The following is a 12,702-nucleotide window of genomic DNA, read 5'->3' on the forward strand; positions in this document are numbered from 1 at the left end:
AGAATCCGAACCACTCCTTTTCCTTTTAGCATGGCTTCCTAAACTATTGAGGCAAGAAGATTAAACTACATTTCCCAGACTCCTTTGCACGTTTCCCAGACTCAGATTCCACATGGGAGCTATGTGTACTCAGCATATATTACCTGTGTTCACTGTGGCTCAGCAAATGGTTTACAGACTTGGCATGATATGATGGCACCTTCTAGGACTGTGCAAGGTCTCTCTTTTGCAGGTGAGACCTGGAAAGATAAAGTGGGTAATGAGTGGTTTGCATAAATATGCAAAGAGATAGTATCTGCTGGCAAGTATGGTGGTGAAATTTTTGGTTCTCCTGGAGAAACTTTGGCAAAGAAACTACTGATTCTATCATTGGCCTGGGGCAGCGAGGCTTCAGCTAGAAAAAGATCTTAGAGGATCAACTCAGTATAGTTGGTTGAGTTATCCATGCTGTAAACTTGCCTCTCCCAGAAATTTCATTAGCTGCCTAATACCTTGTAATAATTCCCTTTTGGCAGGGACCAGCTAAATGAGATTATGTTTCCAGAAACTATGGATTCTGACAGACACAATTTATTATGGTCAATGTCTGTAATAGGTGCTATAGAAAGAGGAATAAATTTATGCTTAACTTTTCATTCTTGCTCATAAATGTTCATTCTGAAGGGCTTTGAAGTCTTATGGAGGGAGCCAGAAAGAGGCATGTAAATAAATAATAACAGTAGAATTTAATAGATACAGTTATAGATGTGTAATACAAAGTGAAACAGGAGCACAGACAATGAACAATAGCCTAGTAGGGTAATCATTCAAGAAGGGTAAATGGACCAGGAAAGTTTCATGGAAAGGGTATCATTTGCGGTGTATCCTTAAGAATGAATGGAAATAGGGGTACCTGGGTGACTCAGTCAGTTGAGCATCCATCTTTGGCTCAGGTCATGATCTTATGGTTCGTGGGCTCGGGCCCTGGGTTGGGCTCTGTGCTGACAGCTCAGAGTCTGGAGCCTGCTTCAGATTCTGTGTCTTCCTTCCCCCACTCACGCTCTGTCTCTCTCTCAAAATAATAAATAAACATTAAAACAAAAAAAGAATGAATGGAAATGTCTCAGGTAAGGAAAGTGGGAAGGATATTCCTAGAAGAAGGAAGAGAATGTTTAAAGTTATGGAGTGATGAGACACTATAGGGCATTCAGCAAGTGTAAGGTTTTGCTATTTATTACATAGAATATAGAATTTATGTCAGGTAGGTCAAGCTAGGAGAAAAAGGGAGAGCCTTGAATGTCAGAGTTAGGAGTTTGGCTCTGAGGATTTGGGGCAGTTTTATATTTCATGTTTCAGGAAGACTCCTTGGGCAGCCATATGCAGAGTAGATGGAGGGCATGTCCAGAAGTAGAATGCTGGGGAAAGGTAAGAGGTTATTGCCATAATCTAAGGAAGAAATGGTGAGGCAGTGACACAAGGAACTGAGTGGAATGGATGGATTAGAGAGAGATTGTAGTTGCTGGTCTGCAGCAGGAGCTCCATAAATATTAATTGAAATACAATGGGGAAAAGTTGAACATGACAGAAGAGTTCTTCGCTTGGGTGAATAGGAGGAAAAGGAACATGCTTTTCAGTAAATATACAGAAAGTGTGGTGGAGTCTCTACCTCTGTTTGAAAGCAGGAAAAAAAAAAAACCCTAATTGGCCTTCTAATATGTTTGTTCACTTTCAACCTTCCAGTCCCTCCTTCACTCAGTAGGTATTAATCGAGTACTATTGATGTAGTAGCACTGGGCTAGCCATTGTGGATTCTATAGTGAATTATCCAGGCTAAGTGGGATAGCAGACATAAAACGAATAATGATCAAATAACTAGTTACAGTCACAAGGAGCATTCTGAAGGATAAGCACAGGGTGTTATGACATGGAAGATTTAGGGTTATATGAGCCAGAGTGGGGAGTGCTATGGAATAGTGAGCATTATTGATGTAGTGAGAGTAAAACTTGTTTTTCCAAAGAAGATTGTGCTTTTACAAATCTGTCATGCTATTCAGATTTCATAAAGGCCATTGTCTTATATCTTTAAGGTATTATGCGCTGGTGTCATTGTTGAAAATCTCTCTCTATGCAGGGCAAGTCTACCCATTCATTCTCCCTTCTGCCACTATTAGTAAAGACTTCTGATTAATTATTAACTAGCAAATGTATCTCGAGAACACCACACTAAGTGGTAACATATTAATGAAGATGGATTTGAGGTCCTAGTCACACTTCTTGAGGGAAGGAAGCTGGACTATGCTGACAACCAATCCCATTAATCACTTTCTATTAGATTTACTGTGTGATTTAGTTTGCTTTTCAGTGGGGATTCTTTTCTCCATTCGAAAATAGATACTTTCTGCAGATAAAGGAAATGCCTGTAAGATTTACAATGACACCAACCATACTAATTTATAGAGAAAGCCTGCATGGGTTACTAGTAAGAACATTTATGGGTTGCTAGACCAATATAAGTCATATACTGGTCTTGGCAATCACTTCATAAATGAAAGCGTCTCGCTGTAGGTGTATCAAATTAATTGAAGAAACCTGAAGTAAAGTACAATGTTTAATTGGCTAAGAGCAGTGTTTCTCAAACTGTAGAATGCAATTCATTAGTGGCTTGCAAAATCAATTTAGCAGGTTGTGATCAGCATATTTTAAAAGAGGAAATAGAATAGGAAATGTAGTAAAAATAGTAGAGAATATTGTGTATAGAAAGAATACTGTTTCTTAAAACTTTGTTTCATATGTATGCACATATATGTAGTATTATATATATATATATGCACATATGAATATATGTATAAAATATGTGTAAATTTATTTATGTACCTACTAGGTAAATACACAAAATGTCAAGGAAATTTCAAAACCATAGATCTGGGGGTGGGGAGGAACGTTCTAAACGTTCTAGAAAAAGGTCTCTTCAAACCTGATCTTCCGTTAAAATACAAATCCAAAGTTAATTATTATTGCTTAAGGCACATTGGAAACTATTGAAATAGTTTCAATATTTAACAATTTTTTCCTCTGAACGAATGCTGGGTAAAATAAGAAAGTAAAGGTACTTTTGATTTGGTAAATATATATTTGATACACTAAATAAAGGCAACTTAAAGTCTCAGGATTTGCTAATTTTGTTGTTTATAAAGAGTTCTACAGCTGTCACCCCTTACCAGTGGGGGATACATTCCCAGATCCCCAGTAGATACCCATAACCACAGATATTATCAAACCCTATATATACTATATATTTTCCTATACATATATACCTATGATAAAGTTTAATTTGTAAATTAGACATAGCAAGAGATTAACAGTAATAACTAATAGCAAAATGAAACAATTATAAAAATTATACTGTAACAAAAGCTATATGTGGTCTTTCTCTCTCTTTTAAGACTTTTATGTTCCTGCCCTCACCCTTCCTCCTCCTGTGATGATGAGAGGTGATAACATACCTATTCAATGAGAGGATTGAGGTGAGAGATGTAGGCATTGTGATGAAGCATTAGGCTACTACTGACTTCTGAGGATAGAGGTTCACTTATTTCCAGACTGAAGGTAACTGAAACCATAGAAAGCAAAACCAGGGGTAAGTGGGGGACTACTGTATTTCTTCTTATATTTAGGGAGTTTTATATCAAATATATAAGAAGGATTGGTTCATTTTCATAAGTACATTAACTATTGTAGCCTGGAAAAGATTAGAGAATCAGACTTCTGTTTTTACATCTGACAACAGCTTGGTTTGCCCTCTGTGAATATCCATTAAGATTGTTTCCTAGACCCTGTGACACCTTTCTGTATTTAATAATTAAATTTCTAGGTATGTTCTGATTCAGACATTTCCTTTTGATTTGTTCGCTTGTTTTCTCTCCCAACCACATCACCTCACGCCATTGAGCTCTGATCCTTTCTCTGGGATTCATAACCATCTTATTTCTTCTGCTGTTCTGTAATTTGTCTCTGAAATCTTGTTTCTTGTCAAATCTAGAAATATTGGCAATGATAGGCAGCCAAAATAAAATGAGAGGAAAATGATTATATTACTTTGGTCAATGCTCAACTAAAATGTGTTTATGTTTTTGAATTAGGAAAAAGGTAACCAAAGTCCACCATTTATTAAATATGTGATAGTAAACCCCATATTTTGGCCTCATTTTGGTTCTAGTATCTATCCTAGATCTTTCGTAAACACTTTGTTTTCCAATCAACCTATAAACTTAAGATGTATTTCCTACAAAATAAGATTGTATAGAAGAGTGCAGTTTTCAATTGGGATTGATTTCTCCCTGGAGTTCAAAATCACAGTGACGGACAGGATTTTGCCTTAAGAAAGGAGCTGATTTCGTACTAACATTAAATGATCATTATCTCAGAATAAGATTTTCTTTTGGAAAACAACTGGTCTCCAAGAATTATGATTTGAAATAACTCAGTATGTTGATGGTTACTAAGCAATTACAAACATAATGAATATTTTAGTAGTTTTTTGTGGCCTGGTAAGCATAAAGAGATAACTTTAAAAGAAAAGTCTAAATCTTCTTAGCATTTAATAATGATTAATAATGTTCAAAAAACTCCACATATAATCAGATTTACAGTAATGATACTCATAAAATGGATAGAATTTTTAATACATTCATCCAAACATAAATCCATTCATGTTTCAAAGATCTTAAGTAATTATGCCATTAATTATTCTATTCAGACCATTTGATGAAGAATATAGAAACAAATGACTAGGAAAAGATACTGATAAGACATTTATAAGACACACACTTGCACCAGGTAGACAATACTCCTTCTATGGCTTTAATTGGCCAAGACTTCTACCTGCTACACCTACACTGATGAGAACGTATCTTAGAAATTCTGAATTCAGAGATCAGCTATGTCATAGGGCTTATATATAGTCTAAGTTATCTTTTTCTTTGTCTCTATGTTTTCATTTATAAAGTGAGTAAATCTAAAATGTATTTCTTTCATGTGATAAAAGGTGTTTTGATGATAAGAAATATGAGACAAGTGTTAAATATTTGCACTGGGTTGTTAAGAGTCAGAGAAGATGTGATTTACTGTTTGCAGGCTTTAAAAAATGTTTACATTGCTCTTGTGTGGAGCGGAACTAATATACTGAAATGAGTTAGGTGGGATTAAAAGCAATGGATACATACCTAGACATTCCTTAAGGAGGTGGCTACTTGCAGTTTATCATACACAAACAATCATTGTGTGATCTACGTTCTTTTTTTCCCCATAGTCCTTGATTGTGAGGTTGAGAAATCTTTTGAGTGTCCCTGGTAAAGTGGCTGGAATTTACCTTCAGAGGATCCTCAGAGTATAGCTAGTAATAGATGCACATTGAAATGAACTTTGTCAATGAGACTGATGAAGTCCATTACACCAGCATATCTAAAATAATTATTCCACTCTTATGAACACATTTCTGAAGAACTAGCCTTTTACATACCAAAGAGACACCAACAGGTGGAGGTCCTCCTAGCTCATTTGTATTCATTGCCAAAATCTGGCTATTATTGTAAAGCATTCCCTTAGTACAAAGGAAAGAGATGTTATCATTGCCCCTGTTTTATTTTATTTATAAACACATCATCCTGGATTACATCTATATTCACTTACTGTTCTGCTGGTGCTCTGTCCTTAAGGAGAATATTGTATCCAACTTATGAGGTTTAGGATGTATTTAATGTACATTATTGTATGGACCTGCCTTGTAGTTTTTTCTGCTAAGTGTTGGAGGCCAGAGTCTAGAAGTGAGTGCTCTGTACCAACACCAGTACAGCTCACCCCTAGTGGGCACTTAAAGAACAAAGATCATAGAAGTTGATTGAGTTGGGCTGATTACAAAAATGCTGTTGGAAAGAAATTTCTAAGGTGGATTCCGGACTTTAAGATGATCCGTTCTTGCTTATTTTTTGTTTGTTTTAAAATAATTGAAATGGCTATACTTGAGAGAGAGTGTCCTGTTCACAACAGCCTTTTCATACGAAGGAAAGCAAATGCATTTGCTTTGCCCATTTAAATCGAGAGCTGCGAGCTTGCCAAAGGGTAAGACTGGAATTCCCCAGAAGCAATAAATACTGCTGTGGATTAAAGAAAGAAACATTTCTTTTCTCAAAGTGCACTTTGAGAAACAAATAGGAAGCAGATGCAGTAACAGAATGAGTGAGATATTACTCTTTCTGAGAAGAGGAGCTCAGTTGGACCCTCCAGGACCTCAGAATTCAGAGATCAAGGCAGAAAAGAGGTCAATGTGGCCAGAGATCTTTTCTTCAACAGGAGATATTCACACTAGTGGGTAGACTCTGCTCCATTTCCATGATAAACATCTAAAGAGAATATTTATGTTCCCAATAGAAGACATTGTCTTCCTATGAGTTACAGAAGAGAACTCATTGCCTGGTCACTTTTGTTCAGACACTGGAGTTTGTTCCCAGGCTCTGACAAGGAGTGCTTTAAAATGGCTGTGAACCAGAAATACTTTCTGGTAACCAACATGTAAATGAACATCGGAAACATTCTTCCCCGGTACAGAAGTCAGTGTGGGTTGCCTGGAGTGCTTATTTGCATGTCAATCCCTATGGTCTTCCTGCTCACTGTTACTTCACTTGATAGTTAGATTTTAGTTCAAGAATAAACTGGTGATCTGAGGGAGCAAGATAATGGCATTGTTGTTTCCTCTTTTTACCTCTTGGTAACTTGCCCTGTTATTCTTTTAATCTGTTGTAGGGTTCTACCTGACCAGCACCCAAACCTCTTAGTTGTCTTGGGAAAACTGTTCTGGTGTTTCCCTCCCTTTATCCTAATGTGCATCAACATTTCAGAGTGCATGCATAGCTCTGGGATGTTTCAAATGGATGTGAAGCATGCTTCTCTTCCTATCTCCAATGATTTAATAGTCCCCAATCAGATCATTAAAAATTTATTCTTCCAGAAAATATTTGAGGGGTTTGTTTCATTCATGCATGAGTGGTTAAGTCAACTGTCCTTAGTCGAAGTTGTCTCTGACATATTTACATTGTACTTTTTACAGTTGTTGCAACTAAATGTTTGTTTCACATACCCATGATATTGTGATATAATGAGATATATATTTGGTCTTGCCCCTGGTTCTTAGCACAGAGCTCCCAAAACCCTTATAATTTTCTGAGAGATAAGGATGAGACGAGTATCTTTTGTTATTCATAATACAAACCTTGCAATTATACCTCAGTTTAGGTTAATGAGGTGATTCTTGGAGAATGAGGACTGGCTCCCAGGAAACAACCATGTAATTAGAGGGTTGGAATTTTTAGCCCCACTCACCAACCTCCAGGGGAGGGGAGAGGACAAAGAGACCAACTTAATCACCACTGGCCAATTATTTCATCAGTCATATGTATGTAATGAAGATGCCATAAAAACCCCAAGCAGTAGGGTTTGTAGAGCTTCCAAGGTTGGTAAAGGCATCCATGTGCCAGGAAAGTGAGGCACCCTCAGTGCATGGGACAGAAACTCTCACACATCTTTCTTGTCTTCTCCCTGGATGTCTCCATCTAGCTGTTCATCTGTATGCTTTATTTTTTTTTTAATGGTTATTTATTTATTTTTAAGAGAGAGAACTAGACAGTAGCAGAAGGGTCTAGAGAGAGGGAGACAGAGAATCTCAAACAGGCTCCACAGCTGGCAGTGCAGAGCCCAATGTGGGGCTCAAACTCACGACCATGAAATCATGACCTGAGCTGAAACCAAGAGTTGGACATTTAACCGACTGAGCCACCCTGGCACCCCTGTATGCTTTATAATAAAGAGGTAATATAAGTAAATGTCTCCCTGAGGTCTGTGAGAAGTTATAGCAAATTATTGAACCCAAGAGGGGGCTTTAGGAATCTACAATTTATAGCCAATTGGTCAGTGGTGCAGGTGGCAATTGGGACTTGTGACTGGTGTCTAAAGTAGATGGTAATCTTTTGGAACTAAGCCCTTAATTTGTGGGGTCTGTTTTAACTCCAGGAAGTTAGTGTCAGAATTTGGTTGTAGGATACCCACCAAGTGTTTAGTTGGGAAATTGCTTGATGTGAGAGAAAAACTCACACATTTGATGTCAGAAGTGTTGTGGTAGAGAAAGAAGGTTTTTGTTTACGTTCCTTCAGCTATTGGTGGGGATGTCATTATCTAACAAAATTTAATCATATACTCTATGTATTCATTTAGTGCTCCTTTCTAAAAATAAATGGGGGGACAGAATTATTATTTCTGGCAACTATGAACTGCTTATTCTACTCATAACGACTATCAAGAATTTTACGGCTGGCATTTAATTCTCTCTTTGAATTGACAGTGACTTTGAGGCTATAAAGTCTCTTTAGTTGGCAACTTTAGATGTTAAGGACAAACAATGAACTCACCACAAAAAAAATTAGAAGCTTATTATAAGTTTTATACTTAGCAATAGGCTGGCATTTTCTTTGGAATGAGGGTACAGGTTGGAACAGGGGTGTGAGACCATTTCCTCAGTCTACAGGTTCTAGAAAGTGTTCCATGTTTGAGGGGTGGTGTTATTTGTATTGAAAGTGATTTTTAAGTATAAAAATGTACTGTCTAGGAACTTAAGATTGTAGTACATTGCAAGTTCAAAACAAAACAAAACACAAATAACCATTCCGAAATAACTCACCAGAAACTGAGCACTAGTTAAGTTAAAAACAAAGCAATCAACTTTTAAGTGAACTAGAAATCACTGTAGGTAAATTTTATCTAACTTTGATGTGGAGAAGGCTTTTTAAAGTATTACTGTGAAGAAGATTGGTAGGTAGGCCTTGCTACATTAAAACAAGTTCTGTATGTCAGAAAACAAATTCAGTATATGAAAGTAAATATCAGATTGAAGGTAAATTTGCAAAATGTGGAACAGAAAAAAGATTGAGGCCCTAAAAATGTAGAGTGCTGCGGGGGTGCCTGGGTGGCTCACTCGGTTAAGCGTCTGACTTTGGCTCAGGTCATGATCTTGCAGTTTGTGAGTTCAAGCCCCACATCGGGCTCTGTGCTGCCAGCTCAGAGCCTGGAGCCTGCTTCAGATTCTGTGTTTCCCCCTCTCTCTGCCCCTCCCCTGCTCACACTGTCTCTCTCTCTCAAAACTAAATATTAAAAACAAAAAAAAATGTAGAGTGCTGGGGTACCTGGTGGCTCAGTAGGTTAGGCGACTATTGATTTCCACTCAGCCATGATCTCAGGGCTTCATGAGTTCAAGCTTACATGGGGCTTTGCGCGGAGAGCAGCAGAAATTGCTTGGAATTCTTTCTCTCCCCTCTCTATCTCTCTGCTTCTCCCCTACCGCTTGTGATTGCACATGCTCTCTCTCTCTCTCTCTCTCAAAATAAAGTTAAAAATTTTTTAAAAATATATAAAGAGTACTGACAAATCAATAAGAAGCTATTTAAACATGGTGAATCGAATTCAAAGGTTTATTTATATCTCTTTCTTCTCAAAGCCCCATTGAATGACAATAAAGGCATGAACCCCTGGAATGAATCACAAGGACAAAAGGAACATGAAAGTGGGCTGCTGATTGGAGATGTGAATCAATATTGAAAGTCAGGAAGCAGACAGACAGGTGATAACCAACTTTGCAGAGCAGAGAAAGATGATGCCTAACTGACTACAAAAGACAAAGAAAACTAGAAGGAACAATTGGCCCCAGGGCAACACTGGGAACTAGAAGACACTGGGGCAGGAAGGACGAGGGTAGAGCCGGAGGCCTGGCTGAGAATAGGGCTCAGTGGAACTTGACCAGAGTTTGGTCACAGAGGAAACCTTTATGACCTATTTCTTTTATAATGAATAAAATAAAGTTTTAACACATATTCATTTTTCATGTCTGTATGAGTGATATGATTTCATCTCTTTCTAAAAATTATTCTTCAACACAAACAAAGCATTTCTTGTAGTGTTTACCAAAGACATCTAGGACATATATTCACTGAATTACCTTTTTCAAAGCTCTGAATTTTCAACACTTTGAGAAAAGAAGTTGGCCACTTTTTAAATCAAAATATTCAAATAGTAAAGAATTATATCTTATAAACAGCAGAGCAACAAATACATACATTGTTTTTCCTATAAATAGTCACCAAATTTAACAAAATTAGTTTTTTTAAGTTAATCTATTTTGTGAGAGAGAGAGAGAAAGAGAGAGAGAGAGAGAGAGACTTAGACTCCAAGCCAGTCAGTATGGAGCCCATCATGGACCTCTTTCTCATGAACCTTGAGATCATGACCTGAGCCAAAATCAAGAGTCAAGTGCTTAATGGAGCTAATGGCTGGTAAGGTGAGCCACCCAGCCACCCCAACAGGAGAAGATAAAGTTAACAGAAGAAAATAAAAGAGGAAGACACTGGATATAACTTACGTATACAACACATTCACACGACAGGAAAATTTCAGGAAATAGAAAGTCTTAAATGTTGATTATGCTACTTCCATTTCTTACTAGAAAATAGTTACCATGGAAATAGTGAGTGTATACAGTATTTTACTTCCACATTAAGACAGCCTTTAAAAGAAATGCATTTAGTGAACATTTGTTCTTGACATAGTTTGAAAGGAAAAGCGCTCATAAAGAATACAGTATCTCAATTTAGATTCATTATATTAGCATGGCTGTTTCACTTTCTCATTTCATGATAAAATAATTTGAATAAACCTGAACTGTATTAGGGATTTTGATAACCTACATACGTTATGTAGTTTTAACCCTAAACTAGGGCCATATTGCCTTTTTGATTATAGATTTTCCTTTGTAAAATCAGGTTCTTCAGTGGATGTCTACTCCCAATTTGGGACATACACATAAAGTTAATCAATTAAAAATTGTTTGATGAGGGACACCTGGGTGGCTCAGTTGGTTAAGTGTCTGACTTCAGCTCCCGTCATGATCTCACTGTTTGTGAGTTCCAGCCCAGCAATGGGCTTTGTGCTTACAGCTCAGAGCCTGGAGCCTGCTTTGGATTCTCTGTCTCCCTCTCTCTCTGCCTTTCCCCTGCTCATGTTCTCTCCCTCTCTCTTTCTCTCTCTCTCTTTCTCAAAAATAAACATTAAAGTTATTTGTTTGTTTGTTTGTTTGTTTGTTTTTTGCTTCACTGTTTGATGAAGATATTGATCCAAAATCAGAGGGACTCAGATTAGCAAATCAAGTTTCCTGGAGATTTTCAAACTCAAGGTTCTTAATCACAAGGCTCAGTTATTCATTCCGTATCTCTACCCTTCTCTGGAGCAAACCATGTTGCCAATTTAAGGATGGGCTTGACTGAAGCAGGCCTCTCCCACCTGTTCTACTGCTGGTCTCACCCTCCCCAACCTCACTTTCCAATCTGCCAGCATCACTCAGCAGCACTCCCTCCACATTTCTTCTACGCCATTTCCAAAAACGATTACTCATCTTAGCCAGGAAATATATTGATCCTGGGTAAGCAAATAACTATTCATTTCATTATTTGAGCTCTAATGTACCCTTGGGAATAAGGCTGGATTGCTTAAAGTGTGGCTTCTTGTAGATTTCTAAAAGGCTGTTTGAAATACTTACAAGTAAACACCAAGTTCAGAGGTCAGCAGTAGCGTGGTGTGGTGAAAAGGTATTAGAGGCAGTATTAGAAGGCCTTCTAACTCTAGTTCAGAGGCCAATTAGCTAGGCAATTTTGGAAATTACCCTATCGTTCCCATGATATGAAAGGATTTTGATTTCTTGCATGAACCTTAATAAAGCTCTAGATATCAGAATGGAAAAAGATGCTAACACAGACCAAAGTCTTCACCACCCACAATGTTTGGACTTGTGATTACACATTTCATAAAGGCAACTAACATAGCCTCCGTTAGTGAATAATGTTTGAATGGTTAGAGAATGAAGGGAAAAAAAAAGCAATTTACTTCCCAAATACATCTAGAATATGTTACTCTAAATCCTTCAGCTCTACTTCGGCCATCATTATTTTTTTCCTGTGCTGGTGACTAAGCTCTTATGGTGTCTGTTTGCCCCTATCACTAAACTCATACTCCACATGACCATCCAAGTGCTAGACCTAAATATCCACCTGACTCCTGGACATCAAGTCCATATTTCTCAATACATTTTCTATATTGTAGAGAACACCAGTATCTACAGAGCTGCCAAGCACAAAAACTGAGAATTAACTGTTTTTTCTTTCTCATTCTAGCACCGTTTATATTCTAATTAATTATTAGTCCAGTTCATTCTCTGCGTCTTTAAAATGTGTCCCCCTCTCTTGACCACAACTGCCTTAATGAAAGCCACCATAGTCGCTTGGCAGGCATTACTGTAACAGCCTTTGAACTTGGTATCTCTTTTTTGAGTCTCTGCTCTTTCTCCCTCTGTGAAGATGCAGACAGGTGGTCTCAACCCTAGAAGAGAAGTTTATCCTGTCACCCAATGAAAGCTCTTCAGTGGTTCCCATTTAACCTTTGAATAAAGTAAGTGCAAGCTCTTGAGCATGGTGTTAAGTTAAACAAAGGGACCCTTAGACTGAAGTGGCTCTAAAAACAATGTGACCAATGTAAGCAAACAAAAATTTATGCCTGTAAATGCCTCAAGGTTGTGCGGTCAAAACCTAAGGACAACGAGTCACAAACAGCCAGCTAGGCTTTATGCAATAATGGATC

The sequence above is a fragment of the Hyaena hyaena genome, unplaced genomic scaffold, assembly GCF_003009895.1.
Source record: "Hyaena hyaena isolate Hyena2069 unplaced genomic scaffold, ASM300989v1 scaffold_398, whole genome shotgun sequence".
NCBI lineage: Eukaryota > Metazoa > Chordata > Mammalia > Carnivora > Hyaenidae > Hyaena > Hyaena hyaena.